Source organism: Belonocnema kinseyi, chromosome 7 (genome assembly GCF_010883055.1).
Source record: "Belonocnema kinseyi isolate 2016_QV_RU_SX_M_011 chromosome 7, B_treatae_v1, whole genome shotgun sequence".
Classification (NCBI taxonomy): Eukaryota; Metazoa; Arthropoda; class Insecta; order Hymenoptera; family Cynipidae; genus Belonocnema; species Belonocnema kinseyi.
In genome coordinates, this window is record NC_046663.1 from 16310444 (window position 1) to 16317344 (window position 6901).

A 6901-nucleotide genomic window follows, 5' to 3' on the forward strand; every position below is an offset into this window, starting at 1 on the left:
GAGCCGTTTTGAAACAAATTCTCTCAGTTTGTTCATACCGATGGTTTTAGCATTTAATAAGAATTCTTGAACTTCTGCAGGTGCAACCAGTCCACTGCTTATCTTTATAAGGGCATCACTTCGAATAGATAACGAAAATGGATCCGACATATGTTTTTTAACATAGCGTAGTATCATTTCGAAATGTTTTTCGTCTTTCAAAATTTCTCTTTGACGTTCACCTTCGTGTTCGTAATTCTCACTCTCATCGCGTACGCAACTCTGACCGCGCGGATTTTGAAATCGCTGTCTATTTTTTTCTAATAAAAATCAAGGTCTGAAATTTTCTGAAAAACTTCTATATATATTACTCTTTGAGATTGCATATGTAGATATTGAAAATTAAAAACTTTGTCACACAACTTTTGCAAATGTATGCGCAGAGTCGGATTAGCAGAAATTTTTTTTCCAAAATTTCCCTACTAATCGGAAAATGCTTTAGCGATTTCGGACAACCTTTACTAGTTTACGAATATGTTCACAAATATGCCTTAAAATTTTCAAAGAAAAATATTCATAATTGGCTGAGTGACAGCGAGTTGAACACGAAAAATCATGAAAAATAATTTTACTCATTTTTGACGTAATTGTCGATTTTGACAATGTTCCCCCAATTTTAGGATAAAATAAATTTCAGATTCGGATTCAGCATCCTCGAAAACATAAAGGTAGGTTGTTATTAGCGACTAGGAATGATCTGGTCACTCTTTCGTGTTTCTAAGCGACTTTCTGGGGGTTTGCCGCTGGCCTATTAACAGGATCTTGCATCAACTTGGATTTGAACTCTTACTAAATATTTTAATTCCTTAACTTCAGCAGTCTTGTTCTTAAGTTTCAATATTTGCTTTTTAAGTTTCAATACTAGTTTCATTGGTTTCAATTACTGTTTCTTTAGTATAAATTTCAGATTTTCGAATTTACACAAACTTTAAAATTATTAATTTGATATAAAAAATCGCATAAAAATGTTTTATAAATGGTATTTTTTTGTTACATAAATTATTTGACTATAGAGTTTGAAACGTTTTGATACTCTGGGTTTAGAGTGTATTAATACTCGGTTGCTAAATTTCAATAAGAGTCAATAATAAAGTTTGATAATTTTGAGGTATTAATTGATAAAAATTGATAATTTAACGTACTGTAATAAAATTCAGGTTGTTTTTTCTTGAATAGTATTGAATATTGGTAACCGAAGAGTAAAATTAAAAAACCTAGTATTGGAAATCAAGAAAAGAATATTGAAGCCCAAGAACAGGGTTTTTTTACATTCCAAAATTAAAAAAATTGAAATTTAATATCCAAATATTGAATTTAAAGAAAAGAAACGTTACATTTGGAATTATACAAAGTTAAGAATTTACGTTTTAAAAAGTAGGACAGAAAGCGATTTAAATTTTTGGAAACACTTAATTAAAATTTCATTTGTTATGAAAAGTTAAATACAAGTAAAAAATTAATTATTATTAATGAATGTATTCATAATATAGTGAAAAAATTGTTCAAGTAAACAATAATTTTTTATCCATTATGGGATAACTTTTTGATAATCAATTGTAAAAGTTATGTCGTGAAAGTAGTTCCTCAAACATTTTCTTAGTATTACCTAAAATCTTAGCGTGGACAAATTTAAAATAAAAGTATTGAATTCTTTTTACGAGGAACGTAACAAAATAGTTCTGGGAAAATTAAAAAAAAATTTTTTTTATTAATTACGTTTAAAATTTGAATGTGTCCAAATATGTCAAAAAAAAAAAAAAAAATCAGGAAAATTTGGAGAAAATTTTCTCGATTGTTAAAGATTCTAAAACATTTAAGAAAATTAAATTATTTTTCATGATTTAGATTTTTTTTAATTACAAAAAAAGAATAGAAAATATTTTGTTGAAAGTTCATCTTTTTTTTTGACTGACTCAAACTGTAATTTAACAAAATTTTACTATTTTTGGTTAATATTTATCACCTTGGTTAAAAATGTGATTGTTTCTTTAAAAATTTCCTTTGTTTTCTTTGAAAATTAATTTTTTAAATAAAAATGTAACTATTACTTTATTGGTCGAAAAGTAAAATGCTTCTATAAAAATGACCTTTTTGCGTAAAAAATATAGTATTTCATTGAAAATTCGTTTTTTTTATTTCAATGATGTTTGAGTTCAATTTAAAATCTCTTTTTGTTTAAATTAATGCGTTTAAAAATTCGACTACACGCTTAAAAGCTAAACCAAAAAGTTGAATTTTCTATCAAGAATAGTTGGATTTTTAACAACAATGATGAATTTTAAAAATAGAACACTAACTTTCATCCACAAAAAGACAACATTTTAACCAAATACAAGACTTTTTAACTAAACAGTTGCATTTTTTAGAAAAAGTTCATTTTCACCGTGAAGTTTAATTTTTTGCCAAAATTGCTGAGTTTCATAGCCAAAAAGATAAGTTTTTTACAAAAAAGTTTAATTTTTAACTTGAAAAGATAAATTTTGAAAAACTACTTTAATAAGGAATGCCGCAAACAGAATTAAATTTATTTAATTTGTAATAAATATATGACTCCACTTCATAATTTATATTTGCGTTGTATTAAAGAATTAAACAACATTTTTTTGGCAAAATCCACTTTTTTAAAATGTTATAATAATAACATCTAGAGAAAAAAAACTAAAAATATTTATTTCAGACATTTTAAGGAAAAAAAAATACATAAATTCAAGCAAAGAGATAGATTTTGGAAAAAAATTAGTTTTACCAGAGTGGTGGAAGTTTCAAATAAATAATTTGATTTTTCCACTAAAAATATGGCTTTTTAACAAATCAGTTATATTTTTAACAAAATAATTTTTTTTTTTTTATCTAAAGATGAATTCTGAAACAAAAATATAATGGAATTTTTAACTAAAGAGGATTAATTCAGTTCTAATCTAAATGTAAGCGAAAAAGAGGAAATTTTTTTAAACAGCGAAAAAAGAATATTTTTTGATTTGGTTAAAATTTATCATTAGGTAATTTAATAAACATCTATAAGATTACATCCTTTATGGCTTGAAATAATTTTCTTTCTAAATGATACCTCCATACGACAAACGTCCTTAAATTTGAAATTAAAATGTATTTTTTCTTAAAATTTCTTTAAAATAATAAGAAATAAATCATAGAATAGAATTATTTGTTTGAAAAATGTTATTTGCTCAAATGTATGGTATAGCAAAAGTATTCATTGAAAAGTATTCGTTCAAGTATCACGTTACACGTTATTAGTAATATTTATTAAGAGTTAAACACAAACAACTTCTTTTAATATGGTACAGGGATGAAGAATAGGAACCATTGGTTATTATTAAATATGTTGTCGAGAAAATAATAACAGTATTGTTTTCATTTTATTATTTAAAAATAATTAACACTTGAATTTTCTCTTTTAGAAAAAAATTTTTATATCCAAAATTCCTCACTTGGAAATTGTGATTTAAGAATTCTCAAATAATACCCAATTTTGAGAAGTTAACATAAATGACAATGATTTCACCATCCCCTTTAAATAAAAATAATTGGGGCGACCTGAGAAATGTTTGTCAGGATCCCCCGTGAATCTACTTTTGCGACAATTACGAAATTGAGCAGGATTTATGTAATTGGGATCACTGGTTAAAGTTTTGAAAAATTCAATATTTATTCAAGTTTTTAACGACCATGCCCACGAATTAAGGCCGATTGACACAAATTCAATTTGTGTTGTGTAAATTCTTTTCAGCGAATCAGAAAGCATGATTCGGGTAGTTAAAAAATATTGATTCGCCTCAATTAGTTTTTTTCCTTAGTTTGTTTCATAACATGGTATTATTCCAAAATACTTTGAGATTGGGTAACGCTCGCCTAAGGGAGTTTCCTTAATTTCTTGTTCGCTCATATCGACAACCAAGCCAGTCTCCATGTTTACTTTCACCCGTTTTTGAACAATGTCTCTAAATATTCCACGAAGAGTTTTATTATTTCTCTCCAATATTGCAAATACCTCACCATCTGATGTGGATAATACACAGTATACTTGACTTTTAATGGGCTTAAGAGTCCATCCTATTCTTAATTTAATGTTTTTATCTTGAGGAAAAGTGTATCTTCGAATTTTGAATACTCGTTGCGGATTCGTGCGCGGAATAAGCCGAAAACGCTCAAGTTGGGCAATTGGAAAGTCCGTTCCAGGAAGTATAATACGACAGCAGGGCTTGGCAGAACTAAGCCTGGCATGAGGAGATCTTGACCTTATGCGAACAGTGGGCCCAGAATTAGAGGAAGGACGGGCATCAAGAACAAGCCTCTCAGATAAATGCCTAGTGGAAGAAGAAGGAGAATCACTGCCACGAGGAGAGGATGATCTGGCAGGAAGAGCAGGCCTCTCAGATGAATGTCTAGCAGACGCAGAAGGAGAATCTCTGCCACGAGGAGAAGACTGTCTGGCAGGAAGAACAGACCTTTCAGGGGAATGTCTGTCAGAAGCAGAAGAATCTCTGCCAGAAAGAAAACCAGGAAGAGGATCGCCATTGGGTAAACATTCGAACTGTAAACTTAATCCTGGAAAACAAAATAGGGGATATCTTTTTTTCAAGCACATAGTTGAAGGGCCAAAAAAACTGAAGGCCTAAGTGGCACTTTCTCAAAAATTAGTTTTTGCCATTTTTGATAGTAGCTAAGTATGGGTCCTCACTACCGCGTGACAGGAATTGTAAAATTGTGGATATTGTTGTAAATGTTACTCAGGTAAATTTAAAATATGTGTAAAAACAACAGGCCTTGAAGCTATGGAGGAGCCGAGAAAAAGCGAAATGGGCTGATAAATTTAATGAAGCGGTAACACTAAAGCGCATGCACTTTACTTTCCTCTCGCGCATGCGCATTTCTTATGGAGGTCAAGGAGGCTCAGCTTCACCTCTTATTTTTCAAAGTGAATTATCAATATAAATTATTTGTTTATAGATTTTTCTGTACTAGATTATTCAAATATCGAATCGCAGCCGTTACTTTTTTTCAAATACTTTAATACTAAAACATGCTTTTTAAATTAACCTGGGTGTTGTTACTTATAATTCATGCTAAAAATCTATCGACTTAAATTTTAAAAACCACTATAATATCTTTCTATCTCAATTTGAAAAAGATCCTCATAAAAACATTCTGAAAACGAAAAATATTTTTTGACAAAAATAAAAAAGTGAAAATAAAAATAAGAAGGAAATCAACCGAATCCTATTCCTTTACTTTTTAAAAGTTTAATATTATGAAACAAAAAAAGGCATTAGCAAAGGATATTGACCAACGTTTAGGCACTCATACAATACTTTTATTAAAACGAAAAAAAATTGAGCAGGTGGGAACAGCAACGAAAAAGCGATGATCTCCCTTTTGACATTTGAGAGAGCATAGTTGATTCGTTGCTGTTCCTAATGTTCAAATTTTTTTCCTATACTGCGGGTGCTGTATGAGTACCGAAATTTTCATAAATAACATTAAATAATTTTTTTATTGTGATTTAATAATAATAGAAATAAATAAGACAGATAAAATAAAAAAAAGTTAAGGCACAAGATTTGGTTTTTGGCCTTCTCATTCTTCTTTTTCTTATTTTTGTATTGCAATTTTTTTCTTTTTGAGGTATATCTCTTTAAGAGAATCTTTTCTCAAATCAGAATAAATCCAGTTAATTTTGTTGTCAATATTTGGTAAAAAAAGAGAGTTTTAACAAAGCAGTTTCACTCAATTCAACTTATATCCAGATAGTTGAATTTTATAACCAAAAGATGACTTTGTATCAAGACAGTTGCATTTTCAAAAAAATAATTTACTTTTTAACTAACTCATCGAATTTTTGACAAACTTATGAATTCTTCAATCAACTTATAAACCCTTTAACATTTACAATTTCTGAATTTAAAATCAAAATTAAACCATTAAATTTTAGAAAACCACCATAAAATGTTCCTATTGTAATTTGAAAAAAAATGTTTCTATAAAAAATATATCTGAAATAGAAACAAATTTGGAGGGAAATAAAAAAAAAATGAAAAGGAAACCAGATTTAAATAAAATGTTTAATTTGATTTCAATCCTATTAAAATTTCTTAATGTTAAGAAACAAGAAAAAGAAGACATTTTTTGAAAAGAAGTGAAAAAATAATATAAGTCACACTTTTTAGAATTTTTCAACACTCAATTAGTAGACGCGATGCCCAGAATAAATTTAGCCTAACTTCGTACATGCTTTGAGCACACTCAAATACATGTTTTAAAGAAAATATCAATTTGGGTAAAAGACAGATTTAGTTTAACAAATTGTTATTTATCTAAAGCTTAAAAAATGGTACTTTAAATTTGAGAAATATAACGTAATCATAACTACCATTAAAATTGAGGATCACCGCTAAGGATAACACAAAAGTATAAACAGTCCTCATATTTTTTAATAAAAGAAACAATTAATTAATGTATTGATGAAGAATTTGGTTTGCAGCGTAACTAAGAATATTATTGTGTTTCGTTAAATTATATTGCGTTCTTTTTAATCGTTATTTTACAGATTTTATGCTTGTTCATTTCAAATATTTACATTAGATTAGTCAGTTTGCAAAAACAGGTACGACAAGTTTAAAAAAATGCCAATTGTGACTCTGCAAAAGTTGCAAAATTTTCTTGTGTTTTGATTTTTTTAAATAATTCAAAATTTCGTCATCTTCTCTTATACAAATTAAACATAAAATAGTCTTCAATTTGAAATATTTAAAAATGAATAATTATAAACTGTAAAGCATGGAATTTTGAATTTTAAAAATTAACAATTAAAATCATGTAGATTATAATTTACACAATTGAAAAA